Here is a 16,778-nt window from a genome sequence, read left to right as displayed (position 1 = left end):
TCAGTATCATACAGTATCGGAGAGCCAGTTTGTCTATGAAAATGCTTTGAGTGTCTAATTTGTTCCCCTTGGATAAGTCACAGCACACGCTGCCTTGGCAAAACTGTCTGCTGCTTCTAGTGTCACCGTCTAACAATTCAGTTTTTCACTCTCATTGTTATTTGAGGAAGATATTTGAACAGCAGTTCCAATTTTACGTGGTTACTGCGAGAAAGAGAATGTATGAGGAAGTGAATGGCTCCATATGTACATGTCATTGAGAGGCCAGCCTGCTAGCAGCATTTACTGCAAGAGATGGTCTTACTCCCTGTACTTCCTCAATGAAGCCTTGTTGTATGCCTGCATAAGGGAAAAGCTGCATAACGTACAATGGCATGGCCACAGACCCCCACTCTGCCCTGGGGGAGGGAAATGGGGGGTGGGTTCAGCAAGGCTGAGATGCTCCCTTCTTACCTTCCCCAAAAGAGCAAGCAGCCAGTAAAATGTGCCCTTTAGATGATTTTATTATTGCAGACAGTGCATTTCAACTGATATACCCATAGCACATCAAGTCAAGTCATTGTTTATTTAAACAGGGGCTCAACACAGTATACATTTAAAAAACAAAATAAATGATAATATACAGCAATTGGGCAACAACACAGCAACAACAAAAAAAGTCATTAAAAACACTTACATAGGGCTATTTGAGCAGGAAATGAAACCAGGAAATGACCCAAACATGATGAGTCATAGCAATTGGTACTTGTGTCGGTTGCAATGGAATGTGAGGTGTTTGAAATCTGTTAGGAATAAATGATTAATTAAGATGTATTAATTTGAAATACCATGGACATTTATATTAATTATATTATATTAATTGAGACATAAAATCTACTTGATGGAATGTTCCTCATTAAAAAAAGAAAATACTTGGCATATTTCTATTTTGATTCATATTACCCTTACCAGTACCCTACAAAATAAATAAATAAATAAATAAAATAAATGATTGGTCTAAGCAGTATTAGTATGTTAGTACTATTGGTTTCCTCTGAAATTTCAGCGAGTCAAATTCTCTGTGGGAGCTCTGGTGTTTGCACTGCCTACCCAGCTTTGGAGACGCAGTCAATTCTGAATCAATGTATGATGCAGTCAGCCCACAGCTTTGTTATTTGAGTATTTTGGGCTGTTAAATTTCTCTCTGTGCCCTTTCTGCAGAGTCTAGAGAGCTCTGTATTGACTTTGGCTACACTAATAATATGGAACACTGTAAGGAACTTTTGCACCTTTGTCTTTACCCACATGGATCTGAAGCATAAAACCAGGTGCATTGGCCTAATGTGATCAAACGTGGAAAAATGAGAGACTTGCACACTAGTGTATAAAAATGGAAATAAATCTGAAGAGGAGGCTTCAGCAGAAGTATTGTAAAGTCCATAGTGTTCGAAAAGAACAACCAAACAATGAATGTTCTGGTCATAGATCTTCATCAGTGTCTGGATGCACAAAGAAAAGGTTTGGAAAAATGTGAAATACCCGCCCACTAGCGTATAAAAATGGAGGGTATCCGAAGAGGATTCAGCAGAAATGTCATTTATTTTAAAGTCCATAATGCTCGTAAAGCAGAGCAAACGAACACCCGAACAATGAACGTTTCGGCCAGACCAGTTCCATCAGACCGTCATCAGTCTCTAGATGCACAAAGAAAAGTTTTTTTTTTTTCCTTTTATTCATTAAATAAATAAAATAATAATTAAAAAATGTGTGTTGTGTTTACTCAGTTTGCCTTTGTCTAATATTACATTATGGTGAATGATCATCATTCAGTGTACCAAATATGTGGTTATAGAGGAAATCAGGAAGGGGGCAAATATTTTTTTCACAGCACTGTAGCTCAGTGCATAGTCTGGTGGGCCTGCATGTTGCCAGATGCAAACCTAGGTGGACAAGCATGGCCCCTGTGCAGGGAGTAGCCTTTAATAGCCTGTTAAAGTACTGAAAAGTCCTCTTTGTTTATGTAAATTCCTGGGAAAACACATATTACATGACAAAGCCCAGTGATTCGCTCTGTGAAGCCCTGTCTTTTTCATCATTGATTAATGCTGAGCATGTTTGCTTAGATTTCGTACAATTTACATTGTCTGAGCTTGTCAGTTAAAAAAGCAAACAATACCATTTGGTAATGGAGCTTTTTAAATGGGGATGTGATTAGCCTATGATTTCTTTTACCTTGGATGCTTGAAATGTGAAGTTCTACTGTGCCCGACTGTTAACAGCATGCTTTGAACCAAGCAATAACAGTCCAAACAACAGAAGGCATTTTAGCCACCCCCCCCCCCACTACTCTCAGTAGAGAACATATTCTTCAACAATACCTTACATAAAACCTTTCCAACATTGGAGGCCAGCACTCACAGTGTAGCAAAAGAACACTGAAAATAAGATATTTCTCACAGAAATTTCCAAGGGCAAGCACGAAAAAAAAAACATAACCTTGGCAGCAGCATTTTGAAGAATGATAGAGCTATATCCAAATTACCTAAAATAAAAAATCTAAATTTTCCATTCTAACCATTAAAATTTACAGCTGTAAAGTTATACCTCAAAACATGGTGAGACGCTTGGATTTGTCCTCTACCTGGATAACCATGTTGAAACAAAACCAGATGCTTTTTGGGTGCTTTGGTAGCTTTGGTTTTCATGGATATGCACAGTTGGCATACTTTGGTAGAAAATAGTTCTTGATGAAACCGTGCACAAAAAGGTCTGTGGATGTTCATGAGTAACCATGTCATTATACTTGAAAATACACATTGCCGATGAGTTTTTCTAATGTAACTTTTTGGCGCATTGAGTGCTACAAACAATGGCCCTGTTGAGGTCCATAGTATCAGGGTGCACAGATATCTAGAAAACTTGTCAAATCTCAGCAAAACTACTGTATATGGATGGATAGATAGCACACCGGCAAGTGGAAATATTGCTTTATTTTAAATTTTTCGGATAACTGCCCCTTTAAGAACATTTAAGTAGCCTTCTATCACGTACACAATATTTCAAAACTGTGATGTATTCCTCTCCATGCAGGATGCTGAAAAACTGGTTCATGAATTTTTCCTGGTTAGACTACTATAATGCACTGCTGTTTGGCTGCTCAAGTGCTACACTCAGTAAACTGTAACTTATCCAAAACTCAGCAGCTAGAATCATGACTGCAAACAGAACACATTACTCCCATCCTTGCATTGCTGCATTTCCTCCAGTACAATATTGGACTGAGATGAATGTCCTCCTATACAGCATTACATGGGTTAGCTCTATATTCCAGCCTGTGCCCTACACTCCAATGACGCTGGCCAGTTGACTATTCCCAGCATTTCCAAAATGTTGGCGGGTGGTCGGTCCTTCTCTTGCCAAACTCCCACTGTATGTCTTCCTGCTATAGTTAGGGAATAAGAAACTGTCACAATTTTAAAATCACACGGGAAACACACTTTTTATAGCCTCTTATACCTCCACTGACCTCAGTCTTTTAATACCCCTGGCAATTAATTTGTATCTGTTTATTTGTGTGTTCAGTTTTAGCAGTTTTTGTGTATTAATTCTCATTTATGATTTTATTCCATCATTATTAACAGCTTATTTAATTCATTTTCACAGCTTATATGTTCCTAACTCTTTTGTGTCTGGCTCTTTTATTCTTTTTACGCCTTGATTTGTGACGTATGTTGTGATCTTTCACTTTAAACTGAAAAACTGAATCTTATTGAGTTTAGAGTGAATCTACCTCTGAGCATACTTCCCTGTGCTACCCCCCCATGCTTCCACCACTGAAGGCAAAGGACATATATAAGTTGACAATTAAAGCTTATTGTGAAAATTCTCCCTGAAGGAGACATTTGTGAGAACTTTATTTTTATTTTTTCTGAATTTCATAAATTAGATCTCAGTATGAATGAGAAAATGGCAAACTGAGATACAATTCCACAGCTACAACTGGGGTAAAGAGAAAATCCCAGCTAATAAGTTCAATCACAAAAGAACAGCATGAAAGCTAAAGATAAAAACAAAATAAAATGCATAATTTATATCTGGCCCCATTTCCGTTGCTCTGAAAGCTTTTTTGTGCTGGAAAATGTGCCCATCTCGGAAAATTCCAAACAAGCTTTTGTTCAGAAACTGAATTATGACAGATGATTTGTCCATTTTTTTCATGAAAAATATTTCATAACAAATATATAGTGCCAACCCAGAAAAGCAGAACTAGTTTAAAAATCAAATTGAAAGGAAAATGTCCTACTATGGAGAACATAATTTATTTAATAAGTGTGCATTTGGTCAGTGACCTGTAGATAAAATTATGTGAAAACAGAATGTGTTTGGAAGTGGTCTGAAAATGTCCTTGAATGACACAGTAACCTTAAATGTGTAACACAGAGTTCCAGGGCGGCATGGTGGTGCAGTGGGTAACACTTTCTGTGTTCGCGTGTTCTCCCCATATTTGCGTGGGTACTCCAGTTTCCTTCCACAGTCCCAAGACATGCAGGCAGTGGTTTGAGTGCCCTCCAATAGATTGCCAACCTGTCCAGTGTGTATTCCTGCGTCTCACCCAATGCATGCTGGGATAGGTTACAGCACCCCCCCGCAACTCTGACCAGGATAAGCAGCAATGGATAATGGTTGGCTGGACATGGATTTCCAAGACATAGAAGTATATGTTGCTTTACATTGATGAAAACCAACAAAATTGTACACAACAAATGTAAAATAATCAAATATTCTATCGTGTTCATTTTGTAACAACTCACCTCATCGCCACGGACCTGAACACATGACCAACAAGATAAATGTTTTACCTTTTTTTTTTTTAAATGGACATAAACTAAATAATTTATACAGACGGGAGAGAAATTAAAGGAAAAACCAATATAAAGTGTCTTAGCAAGGCCACCAGAACAGATTCAGTGTGCCTTGGCATAGATTCTCTGGAATTCTGCTGGAACGCCATTCTTCCAAAAGGAATTCCCTGATTTGCTATTTTGATGATGGTAGTGGAGAGCACTGTATAACAGGTGTCTGTCCAAAATCTCCCATTGGTGTTTCAATGGGTTGAGATCTGGTGATTGTGAAGGCAATAGCATAGGATTCACATCATTTTCGTATTCATCAAACCATTCAGTAACCCCCTGTTCCCTGTGGATGGGGTAATTTCCATCCTGGAAGAGATCACTCCCATCAGGATATATATTTTTCATCATAGGATAAAGGAGATCACTCAGAATAACTTTTTTAAAAATTGATTTTCAGTGACCCTTCCCTCTGAGGAGACAAGTGGACCTAAACCATGCCAGGAAAATGCCCCCCACAGCATATCACAGCCACCGAACCCCCTCACTGTAGGGGTCAAGCATTCAGGTCTGTACTATTTTCTTGGTTTACGCCACACATGCACTCACCCACTTGCCGAGAATATGGTGAAGGATGACCATATCACCTTTTCCCCTTCTCTGTAGACCACTGCCTATGATTTTTGCAACACTGAACTCTCAAATGTGCACTCGTTTTTGTAATGAGTGGTTTTTGCAGTGAAACCCTACTACTGTATAATATCCTGCTCTATGTAGTTGTTGACAGACTGTTCTTGCTGACACAGTCTGATCACATCCTGCATTGACATTCTCACCTGAGGAAGAGTTGCTCTTCTGTTTTTACTTACATATCGCGTGATATGATATTTTATCTGCAGGAACGGCAGAACTGCCAATATGCCAATTGCCACTATGCATTGTTTTTGTAAATATAACATGAAAAATCACACAAGTACATAATTATCAATTTTTCTACAATGGATTTGCATATGAGAGTATTATTGTAGTAGCAGCATGTGTTTGTGGAAATACAGCCTTGATGCGATGCACAATTTCTTGCTTGTCTGCCGTATATTTTCACTGTTCATATAAGTGCATTAATAATGCCAAAAAAAAGGACACAATAGGACCAAGATGTCTGTTTCAGTTCAGAGGTCTTGGTCCTATTTTGCCCAACCCATGGTAATGCATACACATTTACTGTGGATCATGGTTATGGTTATACACTTTGTTGTACGTCGCTCTGGATAAGAGCGTCTGCCAAATGCCTGTAATGTAATGTAATGTAAATCATGGAACTACAAAACGGGTGAGAAGTCAGGAAAATTTTAGAAGACTCAGTAATGCCATGGCATAGGATTGTATACATTGGTGAACAAAGGAGTGTAAAAGTGAACTGAATTCAAAGATCAGACGTGGTATTTTCACATTGGGAAAAAGATCTCATTACTAACAGTACTGTAATAAAAAAATATTTGTCAGACCACACCTTTCACTTCAGGTTCCTAAAAATTCTGTGGTCACATGGTCTGCAGGAACATGTGGGTAATTCTACTGTCTTTAAAATTCTCACTCTTCACATGTAGCATTTTACTGCTGTTTCTACATTTTAATTATACCTGCTGGTCTTCATTCGCATCATGTCTGAGTAGCTTTCACCTCTCTGGGAAAAACGTGTCATTTCCGCGAGTGAATTCTCGGTTGATGGGTATGATGGCTGACACTAGGATAATTGCAGCTGGCATTCCATGCCAAAAGGACAGATGTATTCAGAAGAGGCTATTAATTACTAGGTGGCAGGTAGAATAGTTTGAGCTATTAGCCTTTGTTATTCATTGACTCTTGACTGGGTATGTCCAAGTAATAAAGTACAATTTCTATAATAATAATAATAATAATAATAATAGATTTTACATAGCACCTTACAGAATCGCAAAGCTCTCCATGAGGGGTAAACCCTGAACTATCTGAAATTATATTTAAAATATTGAAACCCGGTCCTCCAAGTAAACCTACAGGTTGTCTATTATTTATAAAGATAAGGATTTTTACCTGAGTCAGTCCCCAAGTGAGGGAGGAGGGTGGGGTATACTATAAAGCCAGATTGTGAGGTTAGCCAGCTAATTTAAGGTTTAACCCAGGGTTTTCCATATCATGGAGCTGACTCACTTTTTATCGGGATATATCACCAAGGTAACGTGTGCTGCGCGGATATCCTGGCATCTAATTGGATTCATTTTATTTGCTTTATCTTCAATGAATGGTAAGGGGATTGGCAACTTAAACAAAAGTAAATTCGATATATTTTTTTAAACAAGTATTAAACAAATTTCTGAAGATGGATGATTAAAGAGAACCTAAAGAGAACTAGACAGGTAAGAAAAGAGAGAGAGACAGATTTATGAGTAAGCTGATATATTTCAGTTATGATGATGAATTACATGGATCATATTGTCATTAAACGATGCAAGACTGCTTCTGGGGAGGAAGGCACTGTGTTAGCAACACACACACATACACACACACACACACACACTCACAATGCATATTCCTTGCCAAGTTCATGGGAAAGACAGATGTTGTTTATGGAACACGTCTGAGTGGTTCTTAGCCAACGGCTGCATCAGGTGATTGCCCGTCACCCTTGGGAATGCTGCTTTTAATGTCAGCTCTCCCAGGAGAGCGGAGGGAGCCTTGCAGTGGAGCCCTGAGTTACCTGCGCTAGCAAACAGACGGCCGTTTCAGGTAACGGCGGGAAGCAGGGAAACGGGGGTGTTGGGGCGCTGCTCCACTGAGCTGGGAGAAGAGGTGTGCAGGGTTATTTCGCCATCTAATTTCCCAAGAACCCTGCCAGCCGGAACCGGAATGTATTGGGTTCAAAAGAGTGGAACTCTCTCCGAAAACCATGAGCATCAGCATGTTAGTCCTCGGCTGGTCTGGAAATCAATTTTGAGGGAAATGTGGAAAGAGCCATCAGGCCCTCTTTCTCTTCCTGAGTACATCTGAGTACATCTGTGCTTTGAGAAAGAGGATTTCTTTTTTCGTTTGCTGATCTTTCAAATATGTAGGCCAAAAGGCTGTGAAGAGTGACCTTGCCCTCTGGCAATGTCAGGATACAGTACTCATTACACGTTATTGGCTGAATGAAAGAAATTCATGTATTACTTTTTCATGCGTATTTAACTCGAATTGCACTTTCAACCGGAAGGCATGCACTTTTTTTCATTTATTAACTACAGACAGTGAGTGAAATAGAGAAAAATAAATCTGATATTCAGCGGACAGATTTAAACGATGACCCTTGTTTAAAGCCAAGTGTACTGTTTCCATTCAACATCGCATTAGTCATATAAAGAAAAAAAAATCAAATTAAGACCTACCACCACATTTTGTGCAACAAAAGAGCCATGCACAGCCACCCAAAGGTGAAAAATGTAAGTTGTGTTTCGCCCACATTCATGATGTAGAAGTCGGTAAAAACCTGCTTCTACGTAAACAAGTCAACATCCCTGCCCCTCTTCTTGATTGATGGGTAGGCTAAGCATTATGTATTCAAATTGATCGAATACAATTGCACATATCCTGTTTATTTAAAACTGCCTGCGGTCAAGTTGTGACAGCCTGGACAGAGATTTTTTTTCTTCTTTTTAGATTCGCTTAGCGTTAAATCCTTTTAGTCTTTCCTGGCACTGTGTGTGTGTGTGTGTACGTGTACATTTATAGATGTAGCTTTCAAATCTATTGGCATCTTTGATCACAATTAGTGGCTTGTACAGAATTGTTAATGAAATAGGATAATAACTAATAATCATAAGACCATTCCTGTCCCCTTCATAATTGTGATTTGAATAATTCAGAAGTAAGATTATTTAAATGACTACATCATCATCACCTTGTAATTCTCGTAATTTTCTTAATTTTAATAACCACTTTTGTAATTGAAACTGATTTTTATGTGAGGTGCCCATTCCATTTCTCTTACATTAAAATCCTATAAGGAACTATTTAAAGGACATTAGGTTATGTAAATTGCTTATCAGTTTCATTGTCTCCATTAATGATACATTGTGAATGGAGTGGCACAAATTGATGGTGCAGACCTAGTAACGATCAGTCTGCGTGCCTCTTGCTCTGATTAGATGTGAATCTTTGGCTGTGAACTGGGACATGTTATGAATGATTAAGACTCAATTTATAGAAATTATAAACACGAATAGGCATAACATTTCATTGGGCGGTCTCATTTCATTGGGAGGCTGGGGGGGAAAAAAAGTATAATTATATGCTATTTGTAAGCACAAGCCTCCGTGGGAAACGAAATGTACCCTGCCATTTAAATTCTAGCCTTTTTTTTTATTAAAAGAAAGTTTCTGTTGTATTATCTTTGCTTCTTGTCATATAAGCTTAAAAGCTTGGCTGTTAAATGCTGTTTGGATGGAGGATATCTTTAAATGATCAATCCTTGCAAGTTGGTTTTTAGTGCTTTTGAAATAGGTATCATCCCCTGAGAAATATTTACAGATTTAAAATACCTATTAGCCCTATTGTATAAATCCTGCCTTAGCACACAATCATAAGTTCATACGTTACAGCATTAAGAGCAGGTGAAAAAATCATAGACAGCAACACGACACAAATAGCAAACACCAAAGTCACGATGCCTAGACCATCACAGAATCATAAATTCACTTCAGGCCACGCAGACCATTTTTTAGCCTTCTAAACTGACATGCATTACGCATCTGATTTTGTTTCAGCCATTGTTTTAGCGCTACTGTAAATGCTGTGTAGCTGTCTAATATGGATTGGTATAGTATTCCACATCTCTACTACTCTAATTGAAAAATCAGGCTGTCCAAATGTTGGTGACCAAAAATGTGTATAGCAATCACCTCTAGCGGTTGAACTGGTTAATCTGAAACAAGGGTTGCTGTTTACATATTGTTTGAGGGGTGGTGGAGCTAAGGCATGAATAATCCTATATAATGAGCAGAGATTTCACGTGAAAATGAAATTATTGAGCGTCAGGAGATTATGCCTCTTATAGATACTGCAGTGATGATTAGATATAGTTTTTTTCCGGCCAAATGCATTCAGCATTTGTTTATAAAATGTACAAATTGGTTTAAAAGTATTAGCATTTTCCTGTAACCAGGTAGTACAATATGCTAAATGAAAAAATTCCATTGCGTGCATGTTCACCTTTGCTGCATCTGTGCTCATTTGATGTCACATGAATCTAATTTGGGCCAAGGTATATTTAATCGATCCACACGTTTAAACATTACATGTTTCTTGGAACTTAAGGTACTATCCTTGATAACACCTAAGTATTTAAAATACAAAACTTTCTAAATATTTTGCCCTTTCACTGTAATTTGCGGAGAGAGGGAGCCATTTTTTTCTTATTAACACAGAAACAGTTTTGGATACACGAGAGTAAGTCAGCTAGTCTGCTATCCTTTTCAACACAGTTGTGAGTTTGTCTGCAACTTGTTGTTTTGTCTTGTGAATAACGATGGATCCCCGAATACTGACATCATTGAGCTTAGCTTTTAAACAGGACTCATTCTGCATGCTCCAGTGGTGCCAATTACACTGCTGCACAGGAGTTCTGACTGATTTTCAAAACTCTTAATTTATCCCAGTTTCCCCCCCATCTATCTCTGTGCAGTGCAACCTGTTGTCAGAATTTCCACTTTTAAATATTCACGGATAGTTTCACCACTCGCTCAATTATTGACAGGATGTGACATTGGCAAATGCAAGCTTTCTCTAGGGTATGCCTCAAAGCAAGCTCTTTCATCTGCACTGGAATATAAGTGCTTGGCTCTCAGACCACACAATATGCCAGTCTCTTTGATCATATGGGTTTTTTTTTCCTTTTTCGGTGCCTGCTAAACACACTTCCAGAGTGCTTTACTGCACATTAGTAAATTCAAGTGACCCCTGGGCTGTTGCATCATTGTTTTCAAGTGAAAGTGCACCAGCACATTATTTTGATTGAAAACATTGTGTGAAGTGAAGTATGGGTATGGATTTAAAAGGCCACTGCAGATAATTTTTTTGTCCAACCTTTGTTTATGCTGACTGGGAAATGTATGTGGCTGGTACACATTATATCCGATGTCTGAGATACATTCCTGTTGTTCTAGACCACAAACCTGAACCGTCTTCATTCACTTCCTCCATTCACAGTCTGTGTTAAGTGTTTTTTGTTCACATCCTTCAGCGCTATGAACAGTAAATTTTGGAATGAACTCCCTGGAATATGGAGTTGAACTTTTAACTCTCTCTGAGAGTTGAAACTGAACTCTTGAGTTGATTTTTAAAATGAACCCCTTCACACCATTCACTCTCACTTACTTAAAAATCCTTCCTCAGCTTATAATGCTCTGCTGGCTCCCTAATGCACCTAAGAGGTGCAGTGTTGCATTTATTCCTTGTGTGACTCAGTTTGTTTTGGCCATATGTATAAAAACAGCGGTGATGTGTACACAGTTTACCCAGTAAGGACGTAAATACCCTCAAATTAAAGCTGACAATATGAAATTTAACCTCATATTCACTATTTAAAATCCAATGTGCTGGAGTATAGAGGCAAAACAAAAAAACAATACATGAATAACATCAAACACTGGTTAAATCAGAAGATAAATTAGATCCCCAACATTTTGGCAGTCACATGAGGAGACCTACCCATTGGCAGAAATTGTCCAGCACCATTCTTGCTCTCTCCTTCTACAAGTGAGAGTCCTGGACCCTTCGGGCAAGATAGTGCCACACCAGTGACACGAGCATGTGACATAAAAATATTTGTGGAGCCTTGTGAGGTGGCAAAATAAAAAAAAACGACAACAGACTGGAAACACCCGACCTTGGATCAGAGCTTTAGTGACAGCTTCCACTCTTCCTCTGGATACTATGGACGGCCTCTCGTTGTAACAGACAGCCTGGCAGCACAGATGCCCGCACAGCAGTGCGTTCAGATCAAAGATGTTTCAGAGTCATGGTGTGCCGCGTGAGGCCATCTCCACAGCGAGGTGGAACGCTCTGGCGCCAAGCGACCATGGAACTGTCACATGTATTATGATCAGGAATTTATAACTACTGTACTTCAGCCAATCAACGCATTCCCTGGGACAATGGGAGGTGGAAGAAGCCAGTATAGTACACTGCAGTAAATCGTGTGGGTGTATACTAGAGGATATACAGGATACTTCTAAGGGGACAATGCTGAATATGCGTATTCATTCCATCAGACTGGCTGTTTTGTGATATAAAGTGGGATCATGCTGCTCTTTGGGAAGGTAGGGTTCTGTGGATTTGACATCCTGGATATCAAAGCACATAGTCCATCAGCACCATTGTTAAAGAAAAACTCTGTTCTCACCCTCAGGACATTTGTCTGGATGAGAGGTGTAATACATTCTCCCTACAGCCTTGCCTTCACTAACTGTGGGGAGAAAAAACTTTTTTTAAAATAAACCTTGGGGGCCTCTTGTCCTCATTTTAATCACACTGTCATTAGTTACACTGCGAAGCAGGTGTGCATCATTACCTGTGTACCTACATTCCAATTGACCAGAAGCACATTAAATCATGTTAAGTGGTAGGCTCTCCTTGAATACACAGAAGGTTACCCAAATGCTGCAATGAAAGATTACCTATTCTAGCAGACCGCTAGAGAAGTGGTCACTATATTCTTGAAGACTGATTATGTGACTTGTTCATAGTTTACAACTCCTTACGTGCTCTGCCAGAAAGAGGAGACTCTTTATTTTGGCAGAGTAAGTAAAAGTTGTATAATGTTTTAACTAAACTGGAGTACATCCAAAGGTTGTGGCACAGCAGTGGGGGCCTAATGAGCCATTTGTAAGAGCCTACATCTTCAAATCTGGCTGAATTACGGGATAAAGTACTTTTCCCAGTCTGAGGCCATTTAGAAAAGTCTAATGAGGAAGGCTGGCTTCTGACAAGATGGAGGAGACACAATTGTCAACACCGCTTAGAGTGATGAGACACCGGGCGCTGTCGTTCATGTTCAGAAGGAAGGCTCAGTTTAATGTTTAGCCAAAATTATTTTACAGTTTCACTCACAAATGCCTGCAACAAAACCACAGAGGTATGCCTGCTGAAAGACTGCCGCATTATTGAAGTAACAGAGGACAAAAGCTCTCGTTCAATCATTTATTCAAGCAATCAAATCAAATATTTATTTTGTATATCACGAGTAACTTAACACAAAGCCAAATTGTGGAAAACTATGAATACCTTCCTAGAAGCGATGCAAAAAAAAAAAAAAAGTCTGCAAAAGATCTAGCTATGGTACTACTCTGAATTTCTAAGAGTGGTCCCATGATGACCAAGAGCCAAGTTGTTTTTAAGAACAAAGCTTATATGAAAGCTATTAAAACTCAGCTAAGCTGAGATCTTAGACTTGATCTCTGGAAATATTGACTCATGGATTTTTAAAGTTTAAACTACTATATGCAAGCAGACGCAGGTAAATGACAATAAACAGCAAGGAAGTAAGTACCTCTGTTCTTGGAGGAAGCAAACATCAGAACAGACAGGATTGGTGTTTGCACCCTCTAATTTCTCTATTTATTATTTTGCTCAGATACATATTTCAGGAGATAGCTAACTGCATTTATCTTACTCTGCATTCAGGCAAGGGCAATGACCTGAACTGTAGTATTGTCATGACAGCTCAGGTCTTACAGGCTAATAAGTAGAAAATAAGACTATTTAACCTGCGTATACTATCATCCTGAGAGGCAAACGAAGGTCAAATAAAATCTATACTCCAGTATAATTTTTACCATTGGAATAGCAGGCAGCTATTTCCCCATAGGCCCCATTTCAATGAAACTGAATGGATTCATCCCTCTTAAATGTGGTGAGTCTTTCACAAAATAAAGGTCAACAGGGCATGTTTTCCAGGCCAATGCTTAATCAGTATGGAATTAATGGGTTCAGCTAAAGCACAATAATCATATTAGATTTGTTGCAGTTGATCTGACAAAACGGGATTATTCCATCATTGTTCTGGTTTAGCTAGTCCCTTCCTTATCTCATGCAAATCTGGGGTTAGCAACAAGTGAATCTTAGTTCATTACGATTAGGCCATCATTTATAATTAAAGTCAATAAATATTTTCTTGATTTGGCCCCAAAACAATTGCTAATTGGTTCCCTTCAGTTCATACTCTGAATCTGACTCCAGGCACTGCTTTAATGTCTATTGATTCATGTTTCAGCATAGTACATTAATCGAAGACTATGATACTATCAGGAAGGGGGAAGGAGAAAGGTAAATTATTGACACTGAGAATTATGGGTATCTGTCTGAGATATTGAGCTTTAAAGTTCTTGACGGTTCATTGGTTTTTATAACTCAGGACTTCCTAAAAATGGGAATTACACTTGGATTTGATATATTTTACATAATTTAACCACTATATAGGCAAAGATGATAAATATGCAATTTATTTGTTCATAACTCATTTTTGAGAAAAAAAAACGTTAGTGAGAACCCTGTAATTCTCACATCCCGATCTATAGTTATAGCAAAAATGCAAGCAAACCACTGACCCAACCCACCCCCCCCCCCCCCCAAAACATTCAGGATAAAGCAGTCTGTTTTGCAAGTTCAGAAGCTTTGCAACTTTTTTTTCTTTTTTCCCCGCTATCGGCTATATTGTTGCAGACACTGCCGGAGCTATAAAGTTGTTCATTCCTAAGCAGGGATTGGTGGCCTGCAGTGTCAATCATACATTTTCTAAAGGTCAATTGACAGGCTTCAGGTACAATACCAACCAAGGAATAGGCAAAGTAAGAACAAACCACACCCATGAATGCGAACGATTAGCTGAAAGAGGAAGATAACAATAATTTAAAAAATCAAAATACCTGATTTTTTATTTATTAAAATTGGTTAAAAAATAAAATAAAAACAACATTAGAAATATTCTCAATTCAAGTAAAAGAAATATAAAGAAATGTTTGAAGGCATTTACTTTGAGAAATGCATTTCACTGGAAAAATGTCCAAATAATTGCTCGGTTCTCACACCTCATCTAGTGTCTCTGGTCTGCACTGGCTGTGGACTCTAAGTTGCAAACAGAGACGGAGCAAATCTCCAGGACCAGGGCCACAGACCCCTAGACTAGCTCCATGCAGAGGAACTCATCTGCTGGCTGTTAGGAGAAAAGCAAGGTGGAGGTGGCCATAAATATCGAGGACTCATGGGAAATAAAAAAAGAGCCGTGCCAGCAAGCATTACAATGCTTCTTGAATACATCACTGTTTCTCGTGCTTATCATTACGATCTGGAGGCTCATTTAAAAAACATGGAAACCCGCTAAATGTAAAGAAAAGCTGAAGTCGGGCCAAAAGAAAGAGGGAAAATGAGCTGTGAGAATATTGTACCTCAGTAAACAAAAAATAAAAAACTTGCATTTCCCTAGCACAGCAGAGTGAGAGTTGGTGTCAGGTGCCCTGCAGCATAAATGATAGATGTATGCGCAGAGAAACAGTCTGTTTGCCACCAGAAGTCTTGGCGAGCCACACCAGTGTCCCTGCATCATTCTCCTGTGCTACTGTGTTTTTTTTTTTTCTGAATATTTCTTCTGGTCTCTTTCAACTCAATAACTCTGGAAGGTGCAGCTGTGGTATACAGGTATACGCATTTGGTTGATGGCTTCATATACACATCCCTGAATGTATTATGTATAACCTCCCGGTGTGTCATTCTTTCTTTCCCTTCCTACTTCAATCTGCTCTGCTCATAGTGAGGCCTTTGTGACACAGGATATTACCCTCATATCATGTTGACATTTCAAGAATCCTTGTTTCTGTTGTATTTTGAGGAGGACCATCTTGGAATAATTGGTCATTTACTGCTGCTTGTTGTTCAAGCTATTTGACAGAATTCATTCATAAATTATTATGATGCTAATCTGTGAATGCTTAAATTATGACTTCCATCAACATTCCATCAACTTCCATGTTATTCTCACTGACCCTCGGTTTAAAATAAATCTGATTGATTTGTTTATGTTGCCAGATATACTCTGGAAATTAAGCCGCAGATAATCCATAATAAGTGGTCTCGTTAGTTTTTTCTTCTCTCATGAACAGGGCAGGTACTCAGAGGCCCGGGACTGAATTCTGTGAGTGGGGTTGGCCTCGGAGAAACGGGCCATGTTCATTGCGCACACGCTTCCATTTAGCAAGCAAACACACTTCTGACGGGCGATCTATCCCCGGATCTGCTCTGGCGTTCAAGTCACTCTCCAGACCCCGCTGTCGCTAGCAGCAGGCGTTTATTTACCACTGGAATGAATGGAAATTAAGATTTTCTTCAGTGCTTTTCAGGTTATGAAGACCTGCTGTTTCTGTTTATCTGGGAGCTGGCTGATTATGGAGGGTGAGCGTGTGTGTGTTGTGTGTGTGTGTGTGTGTGTAAGGGTGGGGGTGGGGGGGTGGGGGGGGGTTAGATATTTATATGCATTAAAACGGTTGTGATTCAAAGCACATACAATTTATAGGCGTTTGAGGGGACTGTCAGTGGGATTCTGCAGCCAAGGCAGACATTGGACTTTTGAGAGCTATTGCATGCACTGAATTTTCAAGGCTGGGTAAATGTACTCAGCCGTAGGTTAAAAAGGCCCGGTGACTGATGTCTCTTTTCCGTTACTGCTGCGACTGTGTTTCCGCGCCGCAGTAATGAACACAACCCAGTGATTACTTTATAATGCCTCATGATGTAGCTGCTATGATGACTATACACAAAAGTAGCAATTTTCCGGGAGATTTTTGCTGCTGGCTTTTTGTAATTTATTTATTTTTCATGATTGCTTGCCGTATTCATACTTTCTTTCCTGACTTACCTTGGCCCGGGAATTATTTTAGTAATGAATGC

At 39.1% G+C, this 16,778-nt stretch overlaps 1 long non-coding RNA gene across 1 annotated transcript; it reads left to right on the top strand.

Annotated features, from left to right (window-relative positions):
* The first annotated feature begins 5,358 nt into the window (after positions 1-5,358).
* LOC118210198 lies at positions 5,359-15,321 on the top strand. The gene is made up of 2 exons (XR_004761819.1): positions 5,359-5,397; positions 14,936-15,321. It is a non-coding gene; the product is annotated as an uncharacterized LOC118210198 (long non-coding RNA).
* The last annotated feature ends 1,457 nt before the right edge of the window (positions 15,322-16,778 follow it).

Source organism: Anguilla anguilla, chromosome 12, assembly GCF_013347855.1.
Source record: "Anguilla anguilla isolate fAngAng1 chromosome 12, fAngAng1.pri, whole genome shotgun sequence".
Classification (NCBI taxonomy): domain Eukaryota; kingdom Metazoa; phylum Chordata; class Actinopteri; order Anguilliformes; family Anguillidae; genus Anguilla; species Anguilla anguilla.
This window is presented reverse-complemented; position numbering and strand designations above follow the sequence as displayed.